Here is a 13,348-nt window from a genome sequence, read left to right as displayed (position 1 = left end):
AAGGATGACACAAGACTCTCAGAGACACCCAAATATTTTTAAATGTTTTAAAGAAAAGCAAAGCAAAGAAAGCAAAGAAGCAGAGAGCAAAGAGATCATCCCAAACACGTGTGCCCACAACTCCACCCACCTGTTCCCAATTCTCTCCTACTAGTCCCTTTAAATAAAAAGAATAAAATGAAAAGGAGGCCAAACCAAGCCAAAAATAAAAATCAATCAATCTGAGAGCAGCGCAGCATTAGAGTTAGAGTGAGCAGTAGTGGGTGAGGTGGTCAGCAGGCAAGGCATGACACATCTGAGCTAATGGAGGCGGTCGCTCTAATAAATAGACTCAGTTTGTATGAGCCAAGTTGCTGCGTTCTTCTCAAATTGGCCCAACAGGCAGGGCTCTGCGGGAAACCCCGTGAAGAGTCTGTGACTGGAGCATCATGTGCTCCCGAAAAGCAGAGGGAGAGCTGCTGATCGGCTCCCACCTGCTTTCATGTTGAGTGGGTTTTTGTACCAAGGGCCCTTCCTGTTAGATACCAAGGGCCCTCCTGAAGGTACTAAAGGAAACAGGATCCACGCACAACTCTAGTATGAACTTTACTGTATTCCATAACATAGGTTTAAGCTTGTATCTATCTTGATCTCCATCTCTTTCTATATATCTATATCTATATTCTATATATCTATAGATATCTATAACCATAACAAAAATGAAAATTTGTATATATGTATGTGGCACGGGTGTTTGTTCACACAGACAACCTCTGGCCTTCACAAACAGGCTATAGTTCACAGTGCTGAGGAGCCAGCAAGTCTCTCCCTCCCAGAACATTACAGATTACAGCGAGCACATCCCAGTGTTCCTTTCTCTCTTCATTTGCATGACCCCACCCACTGCCTCTCCCTTAACACTTTCCTGTCCTTTTCTATGGCACACAGCAAACAGAGGGATTGATCAGCAACTGAACATGCTGGAGAGGTTTGGGGAGAATTCACCATAATTTATAGGAGTTCTAGGGACTTGGATGTATAACCAAACTGATATTACCTACCTAATATCCAAAAATAAACAATGCCTTTTTCAAATAACCCAGGCCCATAGACCACTGCCACACCCAACAGTGACAGAACTGGACCAAACTTGGCACACAGAACCCCCATAACCTCCTTTATGCCCTGGTGCAGATTGAGGGATGATGTACCAGGGGTGATGGGATTTTCAATGCCTTCACTCACTTTCTGAGACCACTGGGACTCCCACCAATGACGAATCACTACCAAACTTGGCACACAGAGCCCCCATGAACCACTCAACACCATGGTGTTGCTTGGAAGAGTTTGGACCATGGATGATGGGACTTGCAGTATATTCACTCACTTCCTGATACCATTGCGACCCACACAAATGACTGAACAAATTCAAACTTGACACACAGAGCTCCCATGACCCACTCCACATCCTGGTGTGGATTGTGGGATGGCAAACCATGGATGATGGGACTTGCAATATCTTCACTCACTTCCTGAGACCACTGAGACCTCCACCAATGACTGATCAAGACCAAACTTGGCACACAGAGTCGCTATGACCCACTCCACCATCCTGGCACTATTTGGAGGGGAATGGATCATGGATGATGGGACTTGCATATGGGAGTTGTAGTTCATCCACACCCACTGAACCCAGCTGACATTGCATCTAGACTACACTTCTCAAATGACCCAGGCACCACCGAGTCCCCAAGTTAGTATAATATAAAGCTAAGTTCATCATGGGATCCATCATAGATAGAAAGATGTCTGGTTGATCTTCAAATCATCCACATTTCTTAAAATCCACCCAAAGTGAGAATTTTCTGTCTTAGAGATCATCTACAAAGGGACATAAAATCTGAAAAGTAGGAAGCAAGATGAACAAAAGGCATAAATCTACCCATTTGAGATGTCTTATCTAAGCAATACCTTGTAGATGGCCATTTGAATAGATAATTCTGAATATTCAAATGGACCAGGTTTGCCAGAAGCACCCCAACGATTATATAAATGTCTGTATATAATCGAGACACTGAGATAGTGAAAAATATTCTATGTTTTGGCTCAAATGTGGACTGCAATCAAGAAATTTAAAAAAGGGAAGGACTTGGAAGGACAGATATGGAGGGTCAAGTATAAAAATATATACTTAAATAACAATAATTCAATTGTCCTGGGGAAAACACAGTGTTATCTGAACAGATAGCAGGTGAATCCCTGCTACAGTCTCTTTTTCTCCACTGCTGTGAAGCCTCTGTATTTCACCCAATAGTATTTTTAGTATTTTAATGGAGAAAAGAGGCAATACATATCCTGACTGCATTGTATTTTGTGAACCAACTTTATCATACTGTGTGAGAATCAATGCCTACAGAACTGCTGAATTAATGAGGGACATTTGAGGGAAATGGATATGTTATTTCTGTTCTATCCATAATGAATTCCATACTAAGATGCACTGGTAAGTAGTATGGATCTTCTGTAGCTAGTAGTAAAACAATCCAGGAGTATATCACAAAATATCACATCGGAGCCCTGCCATTAGTCATAATTAACTGACCTAACTAATCTGCTCTCAGTATTACTAATCCTGGATCCAGCCCAGGCATTCTGAATGTTTGTCAAAACATGACATGACAAAATGAAGAATCCCTGTAATTTCTTGAGCTGAGTCACTCACATAGAGGGTATTTCAAGGATTTCTGATAAAGGAAAGAGTTCTAAATTTACATGATGTGAATCTGATTTCATTGTTTGTGAATAAGGGTCTCTGTGTGTGATCTAACAAAACCTGTTCAAGGATTTCTGATACTGAAAAATTGTCACACTCAATATTGTATTATAAGACATTGTTTCAATGTTTTGTGTGGAGGAAGTGAAAGAATACAAGATGTGCAGATAACAGCAAAGGTACCTTTAATTCCCAACATAATTTAGCCTGCTTGATTGTAAGCAACAAGCCCTGTATCTGTTTGAGGATATAGAAGGCCTTACCCAAGTAAAAGTCTATCCTAGGGGATGGATATACAGTTCCAATTACCTTAATTATTTTGCGCTTCTGTTTCCAACTGTTTAATTTTTGGCCTGTGTTTATACACAGGTTGGAAAGAGTTAGTGGAGACTGGTGCCCCATCTAAACTGGCAATTTAATGCAGTTAGAAATTAGCTTCAAAGTGCAACAAAGAAAGCCCTTAATGCGCATCAGTGCTCTGTGGTTTGTGTAACTATCATCCAAGCCTCAAATGGGTTCCAGAATTTCCTATATTATTGTTCACACAGAAAAACAACTTTCTTAAATATCAGTCTGAAACTGCATTAAAAGGTAGTGTAGGGGACTGAAACATTTTTTCTGGTTATATGCTTCTATTTTAAAAGTCTGTCTTCCACTACTGCTTCCATTGTTTAGAGTCTGCTTTCTTTGTCTGAATGGCAGATGATGAAATTAATGCTATCAATCAGTGTGTAGGAGACTGAGCCCTAGCATCACCCAGTTACTCTAATGGGCTGGGATGCCTTTAGTAAGAAATCCTTCTTACACCTGCACATGCATTTTTGTTGTAATTGTGGAGGCTGGAATTCTCTATCACATTCTGCAACATCCAGCATTTGTGAAGACTCAGAGTTCTGCCATGATAGCCACCACCCTATGGCCATTCCATTGTGGGCAGAGAAGGATCCGGCTATTTTATTCCAGCTAGATGCAGACTGATACTTGAATATGCTGTGGTCCACTAATGGTGATGCCAAAATAATTACAGAGAGTTCATTTGTTGAGAAGTTAAGTTTAGGCAGGATTTTTTTAAAAAGGTGAATAGATAATATCTTCCCATTCTTAGAACTACTGAATCCCAATAAAAGCATATTAGTGAAAATGAGGTTTTGGTGGGAATTATCTAGGAATTTTAGAATGTATTTAGGATTTTATCTAGGAATTTCTCAAAAAGGCCTCCTTCATTAAGACTGTGAAATATATATTAACATTTCCACTAAACAAATTTCTCAAAAATTCAATAGATTTATCCAATAGACAAGATTCTGCCTCCCACCCCCATTTTCCCCAGCTAATTCATAAGAAAAGTTGCACAGTTGCATTCTGTCTGCTGGTATTGTGCCATTTTGAAAAACGATTCATTTGCAAAAATGGAACACATTTCAAGCTGATCTCTTTTAAAGAGTAGCTTTGTATTCAATTATTTTATCAAATTATTCATAGTTCTAGCTTTTTCAATATTTATCATAGGTAAATTTTCATGGATGATTTGATAAGAATCTTTCCTCCAAGCTAAATAAATGGAAATACACATCCATGACAGTTAACCTTCATGAAACCAGCATTTCACTGAACACCCTAATATATTTTTGGAGACCAATGAGAAATTGTTATGAATATATCTTCTGCTAATTTTATCATCTTAGAGTGGCAATTTATTCCTCCATGTCTAGCTCTCAGGGAAGTTTTGAAGAAATATAGAAGTTGTCAGCACATAGGAGTCAACACATTACTGCTGTACTGCAGCCATTTATAATGAAACCAAAATGAGCACTCACATGTTTGGCATTAATTTAATGTCCCACTTAGCTCCGATCAGATGCAAATAGCTGCCTCATCCATTTAAGGGTTTCTGAGTGTGCATATAATGAAGGGCTCTGTACCTGTCAAGTAAGCAGAATTCATAACTGAAATCAGAAATGGATGAGAAAATTCACTGTCCTTGTTAAAAAAATGAAACCTCAGACATGGCAATGTCAAATTTATAACTCATGTTGGCTCTCTGTGCAGCATTTCACTTATATTGGCTTCCGGACAGAGTTTTCTGGTACAGGATGTCCATGAATACATATGAATGTACCCAATGTACCTCTATAAGCAGAGGCAGAAGGTGACAAACATAACAGCTGAAGTTGTTAAAAAATAACAAATAAAAATAAACCAAATAAATTGGGCCACCAAATTCTTGTATTTTACTGTGTCATTATTTTGGGTGGGGGAGATGCTTTCATTTTAAAAAGTGTTCTAGTTATGACTGGTCTCCCAAGAGAAAGATTGTTATGAGTATAAGTAGAGATAATGACTATCATTAGTCACTGACATTAGCATAAGGCATGAGAAACTCTCTGCCATTCATAACAGACTATGACTTGCCAGTGAAAATATGACTCCCCATCACTTGTGTATGCTTTTTGACTACAGCTGGTTGCTATTTTATAGCCCTAAACTGATATCAGAAGGGTGGTAAGAGGGGTACTTAATAGCACGTTCATCATCTCATCTAATTGTTTTCCACCACAGGGTATGAAGCTTTATGTTCTCTATCAACCAAAACAAACAGCCAGCCTGCTTAATGGCTGCTCAATTAATGTTTATAGAGCTACTTTTATACCCTGAGTTATTTGACAAATAAACTCCAAGAAGCAATTTAAGAATCTCTGAAGCTTGATGACAACCCAACTGATATTAAAGAGAAGAACAAATCAAAATCTCTTATCTGTAAAAAACTATATGAGATTAGTTTGTCCACCTCCCTACATAATTTTACTGTCAAAGTGAAAAGTTAATGAAAGTGAGAGAGAGACAAATAGCATCTGTCTGTCTTCCTTATAGCTTGCTTGGAACAATTGTTAAGTAAAATAGGGATGACTTGTGCATCCCAAGTCACATAAAGGTGATGCTAAGTTCATGAGGGCTGAGGATTCGTCTTGTGACAACAAGTTGCATTTATAACATGTATGATCGATACTTCTTCATAATTCTGTCTTCTTTGCAAAAGTGGTTAAGCTGATTAAAACTGAGAGTTCAAAGAAAGCTTCCCTGCACTAGCTTTGATGCCTATTAATTAAGCACCTTCCTTTCTTTATGAAGTCTTAGTATGCTGTGTAAAATTACCATAAATAATATGTTTTAATGAAGAGTGCCACAGCAGATCCTGGATGCAAATGATTTCTAACTGTTGTTAAAGGCATGCAGCAGTAATATATTTATCCAGAATAGTTTCATTTGGTCGCTGTGATCATTGGTTTCTAATGATATATTACAAGTCCGTGCTTCTTCAGCTTCAAGGCAATCAATCATTAATATTTCTGTGTCCCCCAAAGTAACTGGGCAAATTTTGACAAGAGAAGAACCAGCTGTGAAAAATGAGAGAAGAAAAAACCTTAACAGAAATTACATGTATTTTTATATCTTTAATGTTCCTTTATGGGCCCACTGCTAATCTATTTTAATGGAACTACAATAATTGCATAGTCCCTTTTTCCCCTTATCTTCCAAAGGCACCAATAGATAATTGAATCTGTCCCTCAACTTGGAATATTCTAAAGGTTGTCAGGTTGTCTCCCCCCCCCCTCCTCCTCCCCAAAACAGTAGCAAACAGTAGCAGTGACAAAGTTGTCACCTGACTGGTTGATGCTTGATGCTGACTGCCTTTGATTAAGAGTCAACGAGCCATTTTAAAGTTCATTTTGCTGCTTCTAAGCACCTCTTCATCAAAAATTATGCAGTTTGACTGATCTGTATTTGATTAGTTTAACATCACGGTTTTATTATGTGTAATAAAGTCAGATCTTTATGGCATTGATGCACATTAAAAGGAACCACTGAGGAAGGTACAAAACATATTTTTATTTCCTGTGTTTCTGATGTTTTTTTAAAAATCCACCTGATAGGCACACCAAACTTAAGCAATAATACCTGTTGTCCTCCCTTCTCGCTTTATACCTATCAACCTATTGAAACCATATTGTTGCATACATCCTAAAACAGAGCTTTCAAGATTTTGTAGCTCACAAAATCAAACACAGCTGACTTCCCATATACTTTGGCCTGACTGGTGGGTGCTGGGAAGCCCCTATCCCCCTGTTATTTTTAATCATAGACAGATAATTGAAATATGGTTTATAGATGTTGGGAAATCATCCTGGACTACTCAAGTCTAAATTTACTTAGATAGATGATAGATTGAGGGACCCCTTCCAATGGACTGGACTTGCATATATGGTCTATTACATTTAGTATGAAAGTTCACAAGCCCATTATAATGACTAGACAGTCTTGTGAAGTCTGGAATGTAGAGAACATATACTATTTGTAGATTAAAACAGTGGATGCTTTTATATGCTAACATCCATTCTAGAAAGGAGGCTACTTGTAAGCATGAGCCATGGAGACAGCAATGCCCTTCCTATATATGAAATTCACCCTTATTTAGGGAATATGGAAGCAGGGTAGAGCTGAATTAAATGGAGAAAGAACTCAGTCTGAAATGGTGCACAGCATTGCTTGAGCCACAAGTCACCAACAGATGTAAGCATACCCTCCAACTATCCCAGCTTGATATTGACAGTCCTGATTAATCCTTGGCCACCTCTCTTTTTCAGCTGTTTCTAAAATGTCCCAGTTTCTCTCTCCTTTTCCCACACCATTTGTCCTCAGCTTTATCAAATACTGCAGACTGAATTCAAAGTGAAAAAGTAGCATACATTCAGTCATCAGGGGGAAAGAGGAAATGGTAGAATCTTGTCCTTGCCAATATAGGCAGGCAAAAGCAAACTTCTACAGCTTCTCCCAGTTTATATGTTCTTTTAAATAATTTTTTCCATCTTGACTATGCCCTGATATTGTTTGCCCATATATGTCTTGTTTTCATGTGTGAACAGAGGCGGTCCAACCATAAGGCGAACTAGGCACTTGCCTGTGGCGCCATCGTCCCAGGGGCGCCATCGTCCTGGGAGGAGGGCACCACTCTCCATCTCCTTCTCTTTTGGGCCTTCCAGCGGCCACGCTGGGCCTCCCGGTGCCCGTGCTGGGCTTTCCGGCCGGCGCAGACCCACCTTCGCACCACGGGAGCCCACCTTCAGAGATTGTGAGGTCTGTGGGAACTTGGAAGCTAGGTATGTGGGGTTTATATATCTGTAGAACGTCCAGGGTGGGAGAAAGAACTTATCTTTGAAGCAGGTGTGAATGTTGTAATTAATCACCTTGATTAGCATTTAATGGCCCTGTGGCTTCAAGGCCTGGCTTCTTCTTGCCTGGGAGAATCTTTTTTTGGGAGGAGTTAGCTGTCCCTGATTGTTTACTGTCTGGATTTCTTCTATTTTCAGAGTGTTGTTCTTTATTTATTTTCCTGATTTTAGAGTTTTTTTTAATACTGAGGGCTATCTGGGTTATCTAAGTCCACACTGCCCTATATCCCAGTTCAATGTTTAGTGCTAAATTCGCAAATATAGTAATTCCTACATAACATTACCATGTATTGAACTGCTTTTTCTATTGATTTGCTGTAAAACATGATGTTTTGGTGCTTAATTTGTAAAATCATAATGTAATTTGATGTTTAATAGGCTTTTCCTTTATCTTTCCTTATTATCCAACATTTTCACTTATCCAACGCTTTTATTTTTCAGTGATTGGTGTGGGGGGGGGGGCAAAATTCTGTTCGCCTACACTTGAAAAATACCTAGGGCCAGCTCTGTGTGTGAAGAGTTGGACAGTATGAGTTAGCTCACTTTAGTAATCCCGTCTACTTCTCATTCTGTTTAACTATTATATTGTTTAAACTAAACCAATAAACAATAATATATCCCCCTGAACTTAAGAAGGGAGCACATGGATAGAGGAATACCTGGACGTAAGTCATCTAGGACTTTGAAGATAGTTACCAAAATGTTAAATTATGCTCAGAACCATATTAGCAACTGGAGCTGCTACTGTGGGATAGTACAGATGTGGACCTACTGGCCTAATCACACCCTAGCATTCTGGAATAAATGAAGCTTCCAGAGGCAATTCAAAGGAAGTTTCATGCAAAGCACAGTCTCATCATTTAATCTGGGTGTGACTAAGGCATTTGGCTGCCTTTTCTTAAGAACTTTATTGCATGAATCAGGACGGTCACCTTTGATGTCAGTTCCTGTTGCACATTGCCATGTATATTAGTCTTGTACTTTCGTATAAAATCACTATCCTTTTCTGTTTGTTCCATTCGTATGGCCCTATTTCCATGTCAGTCCGTTGCTTCCAAAACCGGCGCCCTTCTGAATGAGCTCTTTTGTTTCACCATCTGAATATACAAATGCATTGATCCCATTGGCAGCAATGGGTGGATTGCCCAGGCTCCACTTTTGCTCAGTTTTAGGGCTAGAGGGGTGAAAATCACCACACATGGAGGGTATATCTACCACTTTTAGCCCTCCAACTCTTACAAGATTTGGGTCATCCCCCAAATTTTAGAGATTTTTTTCTTTCTATAAATTAAATCTCCTTAAAAACATTCCCTCTTTCCCTGCTGGTCCTGCCCTCTAAGCCAAGGGCTTAAAGTACCACTGATTTTGAGAGGTCTCCCTCTCGATATGCGGAGGAGAACTGAGCTTAAAGATTGGGCTTAAGGTAACACTGATTATGAAAGGTCTCTCTGTGATGACTCATGGGCCATGTAGTCCCGTTCCTAGTGCTGTTGTGAATGATGAAGAGGAAAACTTGGGTTTTCCACCATTTCAGCCAGAAAAGGAACTATCCCAGCCAGAAATTGAGCCTTTGCACCTGCAGGAGGCTTGTCTTCCAGAAATCTGCCAAACAAGCCCTGAGTCGAGTTCTCCCCCTTTTTCGCGCCGTAATTATTATCTCCAGCAAAAAGGAGTGCAACAAGCTAATCGCAGGAGCTTGAGAATTGCAGCAAAGCATTCAGATGATTAAGCCTGCTGCCATGAGAAATTTTAGGGAGTCATACATCTGGACACAGAGATTGACTTTCGTTTCTGATTCCCCAGAGAAGTGTTCTCTGGTGGGAAAACGAGGCCTATTTAGGTTCCTTGCTCCCGAAGGAATCTTGTGGAGTCAATTCGTCAGCTACCGGAGCAGCGTGTGTGGGCAGCTACTCCTGCTTTCAAGCCTTTGTTCCTGTTCCAAGCCTTCATTCTCAGCCTTGTTTTCTCCCCGGATCTTGCCTTGTTTTCCGGACCTCGCCAAGTAATTACCACGGATCTTGTTCTTGCTCCTCGTTTCCTTGTTGCCTTGAATCAAGCTTTGTGTGCCAAGAATCAAGTTATTTCCTAGCCTTGCTCAAGTTCATGGACTAAAGGACCTTGTCATCTCCCCTCACTTGCTTGGCAAGTGAGTGTTTCGGTTATTGGATTACAACTTTGGACCTTAATATTTCATATTGGACATTGCTTTTTTGGACTAATTTTGACCTTTCCTGAAAGGTCTACTTCTGGACTATTTCCTATACTTGTTTTTATTAACTTTATATATTTCCTTAATAAAGATATTAGATAGATTCTGGCCTCTGTGTATGGTTATTGGTGCTCTGCAGCCTGGGTCGTGACAGTTTGACTCCGCCACCCTAAGCACCAATTAACCTAGGCCAGAATGTCTACCGGAGCCGGACCGGGGGCCCAACCACTCAGTTACACCATCGACAAGGATGAAGTGGACCGCATCCTTGATAAGCTCAATGCGCAGGAGGGAGAAATAAGGGGATTGAAGGAACGCGGAATCCGTCTCCCGGCCCTGGCGCTGCCAACCAAGTTTACTGGAGAAGCTTCTAAGGTTCATGTTTTCCGTCGCCAATGCCAGGCTTATCTAGAGGCCCGTAATGCCGAGTTTCCCCAAGAAGACATCAAGGTGGCGTGGATCTACAGTCTCCTAGACGGGCCAGCGGCCAACTGGGCGACGGCACTGTTCGACCAAGACTCCCCACATCTAAGATCAGCGCAACAATTCTTGGATCACATTAAGGCGACTTGGGGGATTGAGGACAATTTGGAGGCAGCCGGCCACAAACTCCGGCGCCTCTCCCAAGGGGACAGACCCTTGTCCCAGTACATAGCCGAGTTCCGAGTGCTGGCCCATAACACCGGATGGAACGATATAGCCCTCAGAGGACAATTTCGGGAGGGTCTCAACATCGAGATGCTGGAGGAAATCTCCAAGGTGGATCCTCCACACTCTCTTGAAGCACTCATTGATCAATGTTTACGAGCTGAAGTCATGATTGCCAACAGAAGACAATGGATCCGAGGCCAGAGCGGTAGGACCGGAGCGAGACCTCCCGCTCCCACCGGCGTCCAGCCGCGCCCAGTGTGGAGACCCCCGCCACCAGCCCCATACCCCAGAGGAAGCGAGGAGGTGCCGATGCAGTTGGGCAATGTGCGTCCCAGATTAGATGCCGCCGAGAAGGCCCGTCGCCAACGCCTAAATCTCTGTTGGTACTGCGGAAACGGGGGCCACTTTGCCAGAGAGTGTCCAGCCAAAGGGAAGCCCGCCGCTCGTCTGGCGGCGGCGTCCTCCACGGAGACGAAGACGTCTGAGGCGGCTGGCGCACAGCCGGCGGGGGAAGCCAGCGACCGGGCGTAGAGAGGCTCGCCAACCCGGTCAAAAAACCCACTCAAGAGCCGCCAACCGGGGTCCTATTTCTTCTAGTGGTCACCTTGTGGTCAGTAAAAAAAGGACCCGTCATGGTCCATGCCATGATAGACTCAGGAGCCACAAACAACTTCATTGACAGAGAGTATGCCGACTCTCTGGGATTACAATATCACGACTTCAAGAACGCCCGTGTGGTGCAAGCCATCGATGGCCGCCCCCTCAAGACAGGTCCAGTAAGCCAGTGGTCGGAACCCACCAGAATGTGGATAAGGGAACACATGGAAGAGATTTCCTTCTTTGTTACCGAGGTTCCCCACTTCCCTGTGATTTTGGGAATTCCATGGCTGACACTCCACGACCCAAGCATCTCCTGGTCCAACAGAGAACTGCAGTTTGCTTCAAAATATTGCCAAAACCATTGCCTTGTAGCCAAGGTATGCCATGCCACAGACGCTGAACCCATCATCACCTTGCCCAAGAAGTACTCAGAATATTGGGATGTATTCAATGAAAAAGAAGCTGAGAGACTACCCCCACATAGACCTTATGACTGTGCCATTGACTTGGTGGAGGGGGCCCCGATTCCGCGAGGACACCTCTACTCCCTGACTGAACCAGAGCAAGAAGCTCTCAGGGAGTTCTTAGAGACAAACCTCCGCAAGGGGTTTATCAGACCCTCTCAATCCCCAGCCGCTTCCCCAGTGATGTTTGTGAAAAAGAAGTCAGGGGACCTACGCTTGGTGGTGGACTATTGTGATGAACCATGGGCCTTGTAGTCCTGCTCAGGACATTGTAATCCCTGATGAAGATGAAAACTTGGGTTTTTTACCTTCCCAGTCTGAACTGGATTCTTCTCAGCCAGATCCTTCCCAGGCAGATCTGGAAACCTTGCACCTGCAAGAAAGTTGTGCCCCAGAAGTATGTCAAACAACCCCAGAGCCTACTTCTCCCGTGTTCTTGCGCCGGGAGTTTTGTAAACAACAGAGAAGTTTGGATTCAGCTTCGCGTAGGAGTGCGAGGATAGCAGCGAAGAATGTTGCCAATTAACATTGGTTCTCGTGAGAATCTTTAAGGAGTTTAACATCTGGTCTCAGAGTTTAGCTTTCGTTTCTGATTCCCAGAGAACCGCTTTGGTGAGAAAGTTGGACTCTATATAGGTGTTTTGCCCGCGTAGCAACTTCGCGGAGTCAATTCGTCAGCCTGCGGAGCGAGTTGTGTCTGGACAGCGCGCTCCGATTCAAGCCTCGCTTCAGCTCAAGCCTTGCCTTGCTATCCAGCCTTCGCCTTGCTTCCCAGCCTTGTTTACCTACGGACTTTGCCTTGTTTCCCAGGACTAATCCTTGCCTTGTTTCACGGATTTTACCAAGTTATTCCACGGACCTTGTTCTTGTTCTTAGTTACCTTGTTCCACGTTCAAGCCTTGTTTCAAGTATCAAGTTATTTCCTAGCCACGCTCAAGTTTTATGGACTAAAGGACCTTGTCATCTCCCCTCACTTTGCTTGGCAAAGTGAGTGTTTCGGTTATTGGATTACAACTTTGGACCTTAATATTTCTTATTGGACATTGCTTTTTTGGACTAATTCTGACCTTTCCTGAAGGGTCTAATTCTGGACTATTTTCTATACTTGTTTTTATTAACTTTATATATTCCTTCAATAAAGATATTAGTTAGATTCTGGCCTCTGTGTATGGTTATTGGTGCCTCTGCCGCCTGGGTCGTGACAGTTTGACTCCGCGACCCATAAGCACCAACTAACCGAGGCCAGGATGTCTACCGGAGCCGCGCCGGCTGGACAGCCGCTCAGCTACACCATCAGCAAGGACGAAGTGGACCGCATCCGTGACAGACTCAACGCGCAGGATGGAGAAATAAAAGGGTTGAGGGAGCGCGGAGTTCGCCTCCCGGCCATGGCGTTGCCTACCAAGTTTTCTGGAGAAGCTGCTAAGGTTCATGTTTTCCGCCG

General features: G+C 42.5%; 1 protein-coding gene across 1 annotated transcript in view; it reads right to left on the bottom strand.

The window, feature by feature from the left end:
- Positions 1-13,348, bottom strand: part of khdrbs2 (KH RNA binding domain containing, signal transduction associated 2) — a 505,577-nt gene that overhangs the window by 11,667 nt on the left and 480,562 nt on the right. Inside the window, exon 12 of the mRNA XM_062982224.1 lies at positions 4,570-4,674. The gene's annotated coding sequence lies outside the window, so the exon portion shown is untranslated. The remainder of the gene's footprint in view (positions 1-4,569; positions 4,675-13,348) is intronic.

Source organism: Anolis carolinensis, chromosome 1 (genome assembly GCF_035594765.1).
Source record: "Anolis carolinensis isolate JA03-04 chromosome 1, rAnoCar3.1.pri, whole genome shotgun sequence".
NCBI lineage: Eukaryota > Metazoa > Chordata > Lepidosauria > Squamata > Dactyloidae > Anolis > Anolis carolinensis.
The sequence above is the reverse complement of the archived record's forward strand: the minus strand, read 5'-3'. Positions and strand labels throughout refer to the sequence as shown.